This window comes from Mya arenaria, chromosome 9 (assembly GCF_026914265.1).
Source record: "Mya arenaria isolate MELC-2E11 chromosome 9, ASM2691426v1".
In the NCBI taxonomy this organism is placed as follows: domain Eukaryota; kingdom Metazoa; phylum Mollusca; class Bivalvia; order Myida; family Myidae; genus Mya; species Mya arenaria.
In genome coordinates, this window is record NC_069130.1 from 11,929,404 (window position 1) to 11,945,450 (window position 16,047).

At 35.3% G+C, this 16,047-nt stretch overlaps 1 long non-coding RNA gene across 1 annotated transcript; it reads left to right on the forward strand.

Moving 5' to 3' along the window:
- Positions 1-764: 764 nt before the first annotated feature.
- On the forward strand, positions 765-2,924 carry LOC128203389 (uncharacterized). Its single transcript, XR_008255936.1, has 2 exons — positions 765-1,437; positions 2,216-2,924. It is a non-coding gene; the product is annotated as an uncharacterized LOC128203389 (long non-coding RNA).
- Positions 2,925-16,047: the final 13,123 nt, after the last annotated feature.

Sequence of the window (16,047 nt, forward strand, 5' to 3'; positions counted from 1 at the left end):
TGTTTCCTACGTAACTCGACTCGAATGTTTTTCATTGGCCTATGACTGTTTTGTTCCGACCGTTTTCCGACCTATCTCGACCCTAATGATTTCCATTGCCATCCGACATGTCTTATTCTGACCGTTTTCCAATCTAAATCGACCCTAATGTTTTTCATTGACGTACGATGTTTTATTCTGACTGTTTCCGACCTACCCTGGCCCTTATGTTTTTTGTTGCCATCTGACAAATTTTGTTATGACCGTTTACCGACCTTTCCCGACCCTAATGTGCTATGGCCACTTAACGTTTTGTTTTGTCTTTAAACGATATTTTTTTGGTAGATTTGTGCTTCTTAAAGACGCCTTACTTTTTATTTATATACCGCCCAAGTTCGTGTTAATTAATACCAATTTGCGGTGTTTTGAAGCGGAAGATAATAATTTTATTTAGACACATCTTAACTTAATGACAAAAATAACACAATCAAATAAATTCCGCACTACTTACCCCATTAATTTAGTAAACAGTAACTCGGAAACAAACACCTACTTACTTTTGCCTCATACTGTAATACGGTATGTACTTTATATAACAAACACGCGGTATAAACTTACTTCTTATGAATATTCTTTGTAAATCAACTGCACTTAAGACCGTATTTTAGTCTAATAAAGATTGAATTTGTACTTGAGAAGTTTTTTTGGATTTATTTACAAATAATATCGTCGAACAACCAAATGAATGAAGCCGAACCACAAATAAAACGGATTCAATCTGTTGAATTAAATATGACATGTTTTAAGGCGTTTTATTAATAAGTAATGCGTGCAGAAAGATCCGTTTGAAATCAAGCAAAACGTTTTGAACGTATAGCGAGGTTAAAGTAACTCTCTCACAAATTATAATAATACTGGCGGTGGAGTTTACAAAATGTGTCTAAATTAGGTCAATTAAATTAATGTATTCGAATACTAATCAGGAACAGACATTTACTTAATTGAATAGACGTTTTATCAATTTAGGCTGCATATCAGTCAATTTGCAAACTGCTAAATATGTATTATTTTGGAAAAAAGAATGGTCGTAAGCCTATCCTAGTATGTACGAACGGTCTGTCTGTTGTTTAAACTTCCAATGAGAAGTTACCATTGTTTCAAGGACTTATTACAGATTAACGATTTCATTATATCAGAAGCTATAAAACGTGAATAAGCCACTTTAACATTAGTGGTTAGATGTAAAAATGTAAAAAAAATCTTCTTAGAAATGTTTTTAAGCATTAAAATAAACAACAAGGCAGAAGTGTCCGGTGTTACCACTTTAAATATAAGGATGTTTTCAACAAAAACAAACAACCAAAGACGAATTCAGGTTGTTGAAAACAATTTAAACACGTTCAAAAATGAACACAGTTGCGGTGTTTCTGTTTGCCGTATGTGCAGTGTTGGCTGAAGGTATGTTTTAACGCATATTTTTTATTCCATGTTTTGTTTGCTTATTTATCACATTAAAACGCAGCAATATAGTCAATATTTTTAACGTGATCTAATGTTTGCTGGATTAATCATTCCTAGTGTTGCCTACGCTACTTTGACCTTAGTTTTATTTAAATACTAATTGCTGTATTTGCCTTGATTTTGCAAGGATGTTATAAATCAAGAAGGCTAAAATCAAGCTGATAATCCGTCGTCCATTTCAACCATCTATGTGTGATAGATTGAAAGATAAATACGTCCTTTTCCTCCAGTAATGGAGAACATAGCATATTGTGACATAGGCTCCATATTAACGTCCGTAGTGACATCTTCTGTAGCCCCCCAAGAGTGTTCTGGAACACCGTCGTCGAAATTGTCATGATTCTGCACTGCATCGTTTCTATCGCAGTGTAGTACATTATATAATCCGGAGCTAGGTTAGACACAATTACAAGGTTATCTGTATCGAAAAAAGCATTTCACGTGCCTCATTCTATCTTCGAAATCCGTTACACGGCCTACCATAGCGCTAGTCAGTGAACGCATAGTATCAACAGACGAGCCCGTGAATTTTGCTATAGCATTGCTACACTCAAGTATTTCTGCTATTATGTTTTGTAAAGCACTTTTTGTATAGTTTATTTGCTCTGTTCTTTGCCTCTTATTAACATTTATGGTTTGCTTCATTAAGAGTAATCCAGCCTGAAGCGATGCTACATTGCCTTTAAGTAAAGTTACCTCTTTCTCTTTTCTTCAGGCTGATCAGTCAAACCCGTATAAAGCTTACCTGCTACGTACGGATCCCTTCCGTGTTTTTCCCGACTAATCATGTCCTTCAGAACGCATGGATCACGACCCTCCGTTCCATCGGTGATGTGGTAAACATATTGTGCAAGTCGCGCAGAAACTGGTTCGCCGTTGCGGGTTACCATGCACCGCTTTAGTTCCGCGTCCTGTCTATAGGGAAAGTCCACTGCCGTTCGTTTGAAGTGATTAAAACATTGATGCCTTAATGCCTCAAGATCACTTTCATTCGCAGCGTACTCACGTAATATTTGTTGAACACACATGTCCCTGGAAGCTCGCGGTACAACTTTACAAGAGCTCGGTATTTCTCCACAGCCCGGAAGTCCATGTCTCCTGTATAGCTTGCCAAGGCGACCATCAGGAGTCATGTGACCAAACAATGGATACGTCGGGTGACGATGAAATTCACTATCATCTTTAGTATAGTTTACGCACGTCTGCTAGTCCATTACAACATATAAACGTAGATAGAAATATCCTTTTTATTACTTATGAAACGAGTAATTGATCAAAAGTCCGAGGGTTGAAAATTGCGACTGCTTCTACGCGCATTCACACCGAACATTGCAAATGAACTATAACGTGCTCGGGATTTCATTGCAAAATATCGTATGTATAACTGATAAACACTCTGAACTAAACAGAACAGAACAAAACAACACATAACGTTCTTTGTTTCGAGTTTATTACAACCAATGCGCGATGTTTTATAAGGCACTTTAGTGTAATATTATCTAACATTTACGTCAATTTGCCTAAATATATGATGAGAAAAATATCATCTTACCTACTCTCGCTGGCATTTTATACTCACTTTATGAAACTAAGTTTATAGTATCCCTAGACTCGTTTGCTACTTGCTTTGTATTAATATGGCCTTAAGAAATTGACAATACTGGTTTATAGCGGACTTGAGTGCTAGTCCTATAAGGTTTCATCTGTCTTCACAATTGAGCTAAAATTAATTAAACAAATCTTAATGGACCTTATTTTAGTCTCGGGAGGTGCAATATTTTGTGAGGGCTCGAAAGGTTACATCCACCTAGTGGAGCTATCTGTCTCCATCGAGCCACATCCAACCGAAATTGCCGCGCATCTGGCTCCTTTAGCAAAATCAGGAATTCTTGCCACAATAGACAGGTACATGTATTTAAGTTTAAAACTTTATCGATTTTTCTCAGTTTGAACATGAGTAAGCAAGTAAAGTTAGACGTGCACTTCTCAAGTCCGCAATCTGTAAGAAACCGAAGTGCGCAGTTTGGTTATACATAACAAACACCGGACAGCCAATTAACTGAGACGATTCATTCTTACCTTGTAATTGTGTCTAACCTAGCTCCGGATTATATGAATGTACTACCCTGCGAGAGAAACGATGCAGTGCAGAATCATGACAATTTCGACGACGGTGTTCCAGAACACTCTACGGAGGCTACAGAAGATGTCACTACGGACGTTGACATGGAGCCTATGTCACAATATGCTATGCTCTCCATAACTGGAGGAAAAGGACGTATTTATCTTTCAATCTATCACACATAGATGGTTGAAATGGACGACGGATTATCAGCTTGATTTTAGCCTTCTTGATTTATAACATCCTTGCAAAATCAAGGCAAATACAGCAATTAGTATTTAAATAAAACTAAGGTCAAAGTAGCGTAGGCAACACTAGGAATGATTAATCCAGCAAACATTAGATCACGTTAAAAATATTGACTATATTGCTGCGTTTTAATGTGATAAATAAGCAAACAAAACATGGAATAAAAAAAATATGCGTTAAAACATATCTGAGTTTACAGCCAACACTGCACATACGGCAAACAGAAACACCGCAACTGTGTTCATTTTTGAACGTGTTTAAATTGTTTTCAACAACCTGAATTCGTCTTTGGTTGTTTGTTTTTGTTGAAAACATCCTTATATTTATAGTGGTAACACCGGACACTTCTGCCTTGTTGTTTATTTTAATGCTTAAAAACATTTCTAGGAAGATTTTTTTTACATTTTTACATCTAACCACTAATGTTAAAGTGGCTTATTCACGTTTTATAGCTTCTGATATAATGAAATCGTTAATCTGTAATAAGTCCTTGAAACAATGGTAAATTGTCATTGGAAGTTTAAATAACAGACAGACCGTTCGTACATACTAGGATAGGCTTACGACCATTCTTATTTTCCAAAATAATACATATTTAGCAGTTTGCAAATTGACTGATATGCAGCCTAAATTGATAAAACGTCTATTCAATTAAGTAAATGTCTGTTCCTGATTAGTATTCGAAAACATTAATTTAATTGAACTAATTTAGACACATTTTGTAAACATCACCGCCAGTTTTATTATAATTTGTGAGAGAGTTACTTTAACCTCGCTATACGTTCAAAACGTTTTGCTTGATTTCAAGCGGATCTTTCTGCACGCATTACTTATTAATAAAACGCAATGAAAAACATGTCATATATAATTTAACAGATTGAATCCGTTTTATTTGTGGTTCGGCTTCATTCATTTGGTTGTTCGACGATATTATTTGTAAATAAATCCAAAAAAACTTCTCAAGTACAAATTTAATCTTTATTAGACTAAAATACGGTCTTAAGTGCAGTTGATTTACAAAGAATATTCCTAAGAAGTAAGTTTATACCGCGTGTTTGTTATATAAAGTACATACCGTATTACAGCACGAGGCAAAAGTAAGTAGGTGTTTGTTTCCGAGTTACTGTTTCCTAAATTAATGGGGTAAGTAGTGCGGAATTTATTTGATTGTGTTATTTTTGTTATTAAGTTAAGATGTGTCTAAATATTATCTTCCGCTTCAAAACACCGCAAATTGGTATTAATTAACACGAACTTGGGCGGTATATAAATAAAAAGTAAGGCGTCTTTAAGAAGCACAAATCTACCAAAAAATATCGTTTAAAGACAAAACAAAACGTTAAGTGGCCATAGCACATTAGGGTCGGGAAAGGTCGGTAAACGGTCATAACAAAATTTGTCAGATGGCAACAAAAAAACATAAGGGCCAGGGTAGGTCGGAAACGGTCAGAATAAAACATCGTACGTCAATGAAAAACATTAGGGTCGATTTAGATTGGAAAACGGTCAGAATAAGACATGTCGGATGGCAATGGAAATCATTAGGGTCGAGATAGGTCGGAAAACGGTCGGAACAAAACAGTCATAGGCCAATGAAAAGCATTCGAGTCGAGTTACGTAGGAAACAAACAATTTGTTTTGCTACACCTTATCTATCAAAATATTAAAGTTGCTTAAAGTATTGTATTGCAACATAAGCTGAGCTACGTTCCAGCGAATTTTCAAAACATGATACAAGATATTCTTATGATTAACACAGCAACATTTAAAGATATAAGCGATGCGACAGAATTATAACATTAACTACCTTTTAGAGTATGCTTTTCTTGTTTAAATTTTCAAAAGCAATTTCAGACATCAGCCTCTCAATATTTACTTTAGAAAAATAAAAAAGTGTCTATTACGTTATAGGTTACACACCACCATTGTTATTCCCTATATAATTCAATGAAAAATTATAATTTTTAGACAACATTTAAAGGCATTTCGGGCGAATGCAGGCTATGATAACCACATATAACCAAGTACAAGCTTAAAATTACCTTTTAAGCCAATAAAAAGGGGGGGTCAAGTTATTCCTAAGAAAAAATACTCCACTTGAAAAACGAACTCTGAAAATTGCACCGTCCGCCATGACAGTTCTTCCAAAATGACCTTTAAACTATAGGGCAGCGGTTTATGCTTTAATCTCTACTCTAAATGATAAATCAAGCAAGAATAGATACTTAAGGTATATAAGTTTCAGGAATAATCATAGTTTTGATTTACAGTGAATTGAGCATATGAAAACATGTCTATCAATCATAAGAACATTTTTTTTTATTGAGAATTTTCTACACAATGGAAGTACATATGACGTAATGGTGACGTCATTCCTATAACTAAACCCGTCCCTGCATTTTTTATGAAAAACACTTTCGATTAGTCCTTCAGACATAAATACATCCAGAGCTAGCACAATGTGATAGTCTGTGTCAGGTTTTCCAGTTTCACTGCCTGTCACCCAAGTGCCTGTGCGTCTGTATTTCCTAAGGCGCTTTGGCCCAAAATGCCATTCATTGAGGTTTTCCAACTGAACCTTGACTCAATTGGCATTCTAAGCATCAAATGGAGCGTTTTACACATCTTTGCACACATTTCAAGTTCTCGCAGTCAAATTTTCACCAAATTTGGACATTTTCAGTGCTCGTAAGATTGCAGACGACTCATTTAAAAAAAAAAATAGGCGAAAGTTGTGAAAACCAGGAAATAGCATATTTTGATCAACCGGACAAGATAAATGCATTTAATTGTGAAAATTTGCCAGAAATAGTGAAATGCCATACATTTCTTACCAAAAAATAACACTTTTTAAACAAAGCAGTTTGGTCCCCTTTTCACTAAGGCGACCATCAGGAGTCGTATGTTAAAAGTTGTCTGTTTTACTAAATTGGACGATTTGGTTTTTAATTAATTTTGGATAATACTTGTATTAAACATAAAATTGACTCTCAATTCTTAATGATATATTAGCTACTTTAGGATTTTTTCAAGAATGTATTTTATCAACATACACCTATATTAATATTATTATTAGTATACACCTATATATTTATTGTAATATATATGCAGGCATCTTGTACATGAATATGGCTGTTGTTTTTAATGCTTCAATTTGAATATGTCGCTGATTGCATTTTGCTTGTTTTGCCACTTGGTCTATGTTCGTCGGTACAATGTACATATACCTGAAGGTAGGAATCTCATTACAAAACAGTTTTCTTTGCATGCTGTCTTCTTATTATGATGGTCTGCAATTGAATTTTGAATGTCTTTCGAATGCTGATGAATATGCGAATATGAGAGATGGTTCGCATGCGAAATACTATGTTTAGGCTATCAAGTGGTACAGCCGGTAACATTCAACTAACATTCAACTTGCACTTTCAGCGATATGACCAGAATGGACGCTGCTGCAATGGGATGTAGTATATCCTTAACAGAAAGTATGTAATAAGCTGTCTTTTATTACCATGCTATGCAACTGAATTTCAAAAGTCTTTTGGATGATGATAATTATGATCTTGGGATGGGTCGCATCTTAAATGCTTTTAAGGATATTTTCTATCATAACGTGGTACAGCGGGCAACCTTCACTTTGCACTTCGATATGAATAGAATGACCGCTGCTGATGCGGAATATGCATGTAAAAGGGTACTGTTCACTCGATTTATCGTTAGAATTGCAGTTAATGAAAGGGGATATGTCAGTCGTCTACCTCACCATAAAGAGTTCTCAGGTACACCCATAAAGTTACGGGCAAAATCTATATGATAAATGGCTTTACGAGTTTTGTGTTGAAACGGTTTAAGCCTACTTAAGCCTAGAAATGTATGATTTAAAGCCTAGAAATGTACGATTTTAAGCCTAGAAATGTACGATTTTAAGCCTTACGATATTTTTTGAAACGGGGCCCCACCGTCTATACAAAATCATGTGACAATCCAAGGCATCTATACATAAGCATGTGACGATCCAAGGCATCTATACATAATCGTGTGACAATCCAATGCATCTTTACATACTCATGTGACAATCCAAGGCACTTTTCCAGTCTATATGCATTCAGATTTATGAAGAATACCAAAAAAACATTATTTCTTAATGATTTTTTATCAGTACAATACTGTTAAAATCCACCTTTAACACAGTAAAGGGGAAACAAATAATATATATATGTTATAATAAAGAATTTCTGAACTTCTCCTTTATTAATATTTTTTTTTATTTGATATCTCCAAACTGACTAAAAAACAAGTACTTTTGAAATTTGAATTTAGATGCACAACATTGATATTGTATGGCTCTGTCTATTAAGAAAACTTAAAACTAATTTCTTTCCGATAAACATCCAATACTTTAAAGACATTTAGTCAGTCTGTTTAGGACAAATAATGATATTTCGTATACACTTTTCAAAATGGAGGTCTGCTAATCATTGGAGAAATCCCAATCGAATTTATCATAACCTTTGAATTAAACTTTTTTTGGAGGGTTTATACATATAGGCCAATAATCTGTAAACTTAGCATTCCAATTAGCGAGTGCTCACTTTCTACCAAACTAGGAGGCGTTATCAAGTGGCACAACGTCAAACTAAACAATATATATAATTATAGGAACTTTCTAGAAAACAGCGAGGTCCTGCGTCTTGCGCTAGAACTACCCGTAGTTTCCACATCCGATATCTATTCGGCTGTCGCTGTGATACTGAATCTAGCCACTGACTTGTTTATTCCTAGAACAAAAATTAAACAGCATATACAACCATATAAAACCAATCTAAAAACACTTCACAAAAAGATGGAAGTTGCGCGGGCAGCTTGGCTTACCAATGGGTAGCCCGCAACATTACTTCCGGAAGATAAAAACATTACAAACAATTAAAAGCAATTTTTCGTCGAGCTCATCGTCATGAAGTTCTCGCATTAATAGAAAAAGAAAAAACAGGTTTGATAGTGCCGCTAACCTTGATAACAATGAATTCTGTAAATAAGTTAACAAACACAAAATAAAAAAAAAACTCAACACCTGGCTTTTACATGAGATTTGATGGCAATAAAGTACTAAAACGTATTAACCAGGGATGGAAAACATATTTTTCTCAGTTATACTCAGTGACCGAAGATAAATATATTTACACCGAATACAGAACCTTTGGTGAAAATAAAATAAATGCCTTTATAAATAATTCACGTCAAGGCTGCATACAGTTTTCAAGAATATCTATCGAAATGGTTACATCAGCGCTAAAACATGAAAAAAAAGAAGAAAAGCGTGTGGAAATGACAAATCCTTTATGAAAACGTCACATGTTAATAAGGGACATATCGTCGGGGACTATAAACAGTACCCGTAATTTTACGAAAACTGGTTTTTAGACAAGTGACATCAAACAAGTTTCAATTATTTTTGGTAAGTTTTTAATGACCATTCCAATAAAGGATATACGGAATAAGCTACTAAAGTGGTGTCATGGCTGCCAATTAAGCTGTGCGATATAGCTCATAGCTCCGTATTGATATGAATCACATGTGCTCTAAACTGCTTTTCATGTTTCAATTTAACGTTGATGCATTGAAATGCAACTGCACAGCATATCGCTTTTGGTCATTGTTGTACAATAAATGAGTCAAAATTAAGGGTTAATTTTGTTTTATTGTTGAACTAATTCCCGAGTAGGTTCGGTTTTTCAATAGTTATGAATAGTAGAGATCAATCCTACAGAACGACCATCCGTTGGGGCATCACAATATTCAACCGAGAATTTACGATCATGGCCTTGTTTATAAATATGAATGCTGTTGAACTAAAGTTAATTCGGGTTTTTGTTTGTTCAGAATATTTTGCTTTTTGTTGGATTTATTTTCTGTAAATGGGGAATTTCACAGGCTAATTTTAGAAAAAATCAGCGTCCGCGTGTACCGGCTAGCACAAAGGCCCTGGCTATAACTGTAACGAACAATAATAGTAGTTTACTACATTTCTTAAATATTCGATTTGGTAATTGAGTATTCGAATATTCGATCGAAAGAATTACCGAATATTCAAATATCAATTTTGCCATTCGTTTGCATCCCTAGTTTTAAACCTTCTTCAAAAAGACGGCTCTATACAGTTACACCCCTCTCAAGGCGGCTTGCGATAACATGTAAATTGTACAATAACGTGAATACATTTACAAAGCCTAGGAAAATTACTCATTACGGGAGCAAACTCTGGAGCGATTCGAATCAAGTGCTCCCCTTGAAAGGAGTCCTCGTTTCCAACTAATTCAAAATATCATTGATTAAAAGAACACCATTGTATGTCAATAATGTGACGCTGATCCAAATATGAAATATGAAATTTAAAAAAGTCTTGGTCATCAGAATTTCATTATTAATATCACAGCCTATAAAAGCTCAGGGATTTATCCAAGACATATATAGTATTCTAGGCAAATACGACCTCACACAATATTTATCAGAATTTTCTCATTCTTCAATGTTTCCAAACAAATTCGCCTGGAAAATAATTTGCAAATCAGCCATTGATAAACATGTTACAAAATCGTGGAAAATAAGAATAAGCTATGAAGAAAACCTTAGACAAACCTTACTCCCTTTTCAGTCAAATTATAAATTCTGTCTAATTTGGCGATTTCTTTGAAGCTTCTCAGTATATAAAAAACAATTCTCAAATTTTGTTTTGTTATGCAAATAATTTGCAAGAAAATACAACATTACATGCTATCATTGCGATGCAGTAACAAATTGGTCTGCATAAGGTGTTCTTTTGTCCATATTTTTAAAATGAACGATGCCGGCTATGGTCCAAACTTATAAACCTCTTAGGTGAAGAATATTTTAGACGCTTGATTTTATTAAATCTGAATCATCATCTTATTGAGTTGTTAAGAGGATTCAACGATCTCGACATCACTGATGAATTTCAAATCAAGTATTTTGAGTTGTGTTAAATTTTGCTAGAGACATAAATTGACATATATACCATTGTAGCCACAACACAATGATAAACTTACTTTAATACAACCAGACGATACGCCTCTGTTACCGTCAACATATAGATTCAATGTATATTTGTGTGTATATTGTAAATAACCTCATGCTTAATATGCGTTCATAATGAGTGTTTGTATGTGTTTTGTTGTTTTTGTATACTTGTATTGTATTTATTTGTAAACCTATGCTTCTCTACATAATTTACTAAAACTAACTAAATACTAAACACAATGACCCAGAGGATATGTCAATCTTGTAACTACAACAAATTGATAAAAAAAATGCTGATTTAGTGAATCAAACAAAAAATAACATCTTTTTTTGTGTAAATTTGTTATAAATTTGATATTTGTTAGTAAGAGTAATAATTACAATTCAGTTCTTAATTTAAATATTCCCAACAACTAAAAAATGTTACTGTAAATGCAAAAATAACAATTCAAACTGTTTCATTATACTCATTCGGGTAAATATATTTTGCATTGTTAAGATTACATGTTGGTAGGGACAAGTAAAGGCTATGTGAACAAAAGTCATATGTTTAATAAAATTATTGTACATGTATGAAATGTTGGCATGGACAAAGGAATATTTACTGCAAGTCATGAAGGGTTTCGGAGCTTGGAGAATATTGACCAACAAGTTATCATTAAGGGTATGACGGCTTAGCGATATTGACCGAACAGTCACCACATTTATTGGAGCTAAGGTGACAGTAACTGACCAGTCACTACATGTATTGGGGCCAAGGTGACATTGACCGAACAGTCACCACATGTATTGGGGTTTAGGTGACATTGACCGACCTTTTACCAAATTTATTGGGACCTAGGCGATGATGACCAACCAGTCACCACATGTATTGGGGCCTAGGTTACATTGACTGACCAGTCACCACATGTATTGGTACCAGGGTGACATTGACTTACCAGTCACCACATGTAGTCGGACCCAGGCGATGTTGACCGACCAGTCACCTCATGTATTGGGACCAAGGTGACATTGACCGACCAGTCACCAAATGTATTGGGGCCTAGCTGACATTGACCGACGAGTCACTACATGTATTGGGGCCTAGGCAACTTGACCGACCAGTCAACACATGTATTGGGGCCTAGGCGATAATGACAAACCAGTCACCCTATGTATTGGGGCCTAGGTGACATTGAACAACCAGTCCACACGTGTATGGGGGCCTAGGCGATATCGACCAATCAGTCTACGCGTGTATGTGGGCCTAGGCGATATTGACCAACCAGTCTACGCGTGTATGGAGGCCTAGGCGATATAAACTAACCAGTCTACGCGTGTATGGAGGCCTAGGCGATATTGATCAACCAGTATACGCGTGTATGGGGGCATGGGCGATATTGACCAACCAGTCTACGCGTGTATGTGAGCCTAGGCGATATTGACCAACCAGACTACGCGTGTATGGGGGCCTAAGCGATATTGACCAACCGACCTCAAAGTGTATGGGGGCCTAGGCGATATTGTCCGACCAGTCACCATATGTATTGGGTCCCAGGCGATATAATATCACGAGCAATGACACAAAGTGGATATTTACCGAAAATCACCAATAATATTGGGTCAAGGAAATTTAATAACAAATCACCATGGATACGGAGAACCAGATGATATTAAACCACAAGACTGCACAGGCATGGTGGTCAAAAGGATATTGACCGACTAGTCATCAAGGGTTTGGTGGCTACATGAATATTGACCGACTAGTCATCACGAGTTTGGTGGCTACATGATTATTGACCGACTAGTCATCACGGGTTTCGTGGCAACATGATTATTGGCCGACAAGTCATCATTAGGCCACACCAAATTGATATTTCGCTCCGCAGATTTACCGCTCCTATTTTTTTGAAAATGTAAAAAAAAATAGTTTTATTGTTTTGTGCGCCCGCACCTCCATTTTGATCGCCAAGCAGATATTTTTCAGGTAATAATTTATTAAAACGCTAAAAATAATCAAGTATAATTTTTCTAAGCTAGTTTTCGTGTTTTTGTAAATGGAAGTTACCGATGCGTAGTGTTTTTATACTGTATATCGATCGGTTTAGCATGGGTTTCAATAAATTCAATAAAAATGGCGGCTTCCGGTATAAACAATGTGGCTCGAAGTTTGGAAATTAAATCTTATTTTTAACAAAAAATATGTTTTGAGTATGCTTGAAGTCATTGTTGATCGTCTCATGGATGCACTAAAGGATCATTATTTAAAGCAATCATTATGCAATAAAGCATGTGTATCTGAGACAGGTATCGATTATATTGCGTAATTAGTGACTCGTTTTGAATGGAAATCGGAATGATCAACTTAGTACTATTTCATTCAAGTCATAATACAAGGGACCAAAATTTTACCTCGTTACGACGATGCTGGAACATGAGTCATTGTTTGGTCCAAATTGATGTATTAAGCTCATTTTTGATCAAATTCTGACAAAACAACAGTTTTGAACAAATATCTTTTCGCAAATAGCGATATAAACACTGGTCTTGATATACCTCAACATAAGTAAGCCTAAGTTTATCACCTTATAATTTGTTTTTATTTGCAGCATAATCCGGGATTGTAATGCACTTGTCAATTGTAACCACTGCCCCGCCCACCCCTCGCCCTTGTTCCAGGGGTATACCGGGGACAGTAGAGGCAATGGGCTGTGTTTTTACCTTTCAGGTGGCCCCGCAGTGCCTAGTGAATGTGGTTTTGTCTTCATATTGAAAATAGTCGGGAATGGGCCTCTCATAGGTATTCGTGGTTGCGGGGCCATTTGGCAGGGATTTTACCAGCAGTGTGTCCCTGCAGGTCGGGTATTTTACCCGGGTTTTGAGAGACCGGAAGACAAAGTCCCCGCTATTCCGGACTTAGGGTGGGGGGCATATACAATTGGCTGGTGCATAAAAACATCTAAATAACCAAAAAAAGTACTCTGAAAAATACCCTTGTTCTTTTTGTTTTAATAAGCACATGTCATTGCATTTCGTGTGCTAATAAAAACAAAATTTAGTCCATGTTATATGGAGTCTGATGTTTGATGATGCCTGTGTAAGTGATCATTTTTTACAAATCAATCCTAAGTTATGTCTAAATACAGTTGCATATGATGTTAAACTGATTTAGGTAGATTTATATAAGTCGTTTCAAACTTTTTACTAAAAGCAGGGTTATTTATTATTATGAATGATCGTTATATTAAGTATGTTTTAATTATATAAGAAATTAGAATTATCCATATAATGTTTGTACTAAACACGGATGAATAAATAGTATGTATTCCGACATTTTCCCAATGTCCATTAGAGGTTCAGTTCAAGATGGCATTAAAATGGGTTTAAGGGCAATTATTTTGAACAATCTTTCTGATTTATATTGAATATAAGGAAAATTATATTTTTCGCTCTTCGCTCGCTTCGGTTTTTATGAAAACTGACAAAAACTTCTTTTTTTATCGCTCACTCGCTCCAATTTTTTTTGACAAAAATCCGAGGAACTAAACATTAATTTGGTGTGGCCTTAGTATACGGAAGAAGGGAAAATTGACATACAATTCTTACCACAAGGGCCAAAGAACATCCTGATCCCCTAAGAAGGCGGCATCTGGATATAGCGTGCTCGACCCTTAGCTATGCGACTATCAGCCTTTGCAGTTTGAAATGATGAAGTACTGAACTCTCAGTGTTTGTTCAAAATAAATATTCCCTTTTGTTCAGGGACCACAGGTATTCACAGCGAAATAAAGCAAAGGAAACATGTCAATTGTTTTGTCCAATCGACAGTAAAACATAGCGCCGTCCGTTCTTACAAAATGTTTAACCCTAAAAGAATTAAATTATTTCAATGTTTTGAAATATCGGAGTGTGGCGGTATAGTACAGGCGTGTAAGAAAAAATGCAAAATGTGTTGTCTCACTCCTACCACTGGAGCAATTAAATTTCTCATGAGCCTAATGGTCGTCGGGGATGTTTTAGACACCAAATACTTTTTTAGAAATCATTCCAAGCGTAGTTCAGTCCTTAATATGTTTATTTGATTTGTAAAAAAACATTGCTATTGACCATAAAGTTTTAAAGTTACAGTCAACAGTTTTACAGGGATGTGTAAAACTTCTTCACATAGAAATGGAAAGAATTATGATTATAAAAAATAAAATCATCCTTACCATCAATAATGATCGATACCAATATACGTAGTATATCAACATAAACCTTCTATAACACAAGACCCAGTATATCCAAACAATCATTCTAGTATATCAACATAAATAGAATAGAATAGAGGTACCTTCTTTATCAACATGCATGGTATATCAACAAGATTCTTCTATACCATCATACACAGTATATCCACAGAAATCTTTTATACAAATATACATAGTATATCCACAAAAACATTCTATACCAACAAACATAGTATATCAACAGAAACCCTCTATAGCAACATACATAGTACATCCACAGAAACCTTCTATACCAACATACATAGTATATCCACAGAAACCTTCTATTCCAACATACATAGTATATCCACAGAAACCTTCTATATCAACATACATAGTACATCCACAGAAACCTTCTATATCAACATACATAGTACATCCACAGAAACCTTCTATTCCAACATACATAGTATATCCACAGAAACCTTCTATATCAACATACATAGTACATCCACAGAAACCTTCTATATCAACATACATAGTACATCCACAGAAACCTTCTATATCAACATACATAGTATATCCACAGAAACCTTCTATACCAACATACATAGTATATCCACAGAAACCTTCTATATCAACATACATAGTACATCCACAGAAACCTTCTATATCAACATACATAGTACATCCACAGAAACCTTCTATATCAACATACATAGTACATCCACAGAAACCTTCTATATCAACATACATAGTATATCCACAGAAACCTTCTATATCAACATACATAGTATATCCACAGAAACCTTCTATATCAACATACATAGTATATCCGCAGAATCCTTCTATACCAACATACATAGGTATATGTATATTGTACCGAAGAACATAGACCAAGTGGCAAAACGAGCAACATGCAATCAGCGAAATATTCAACATTATTTAAGTTGT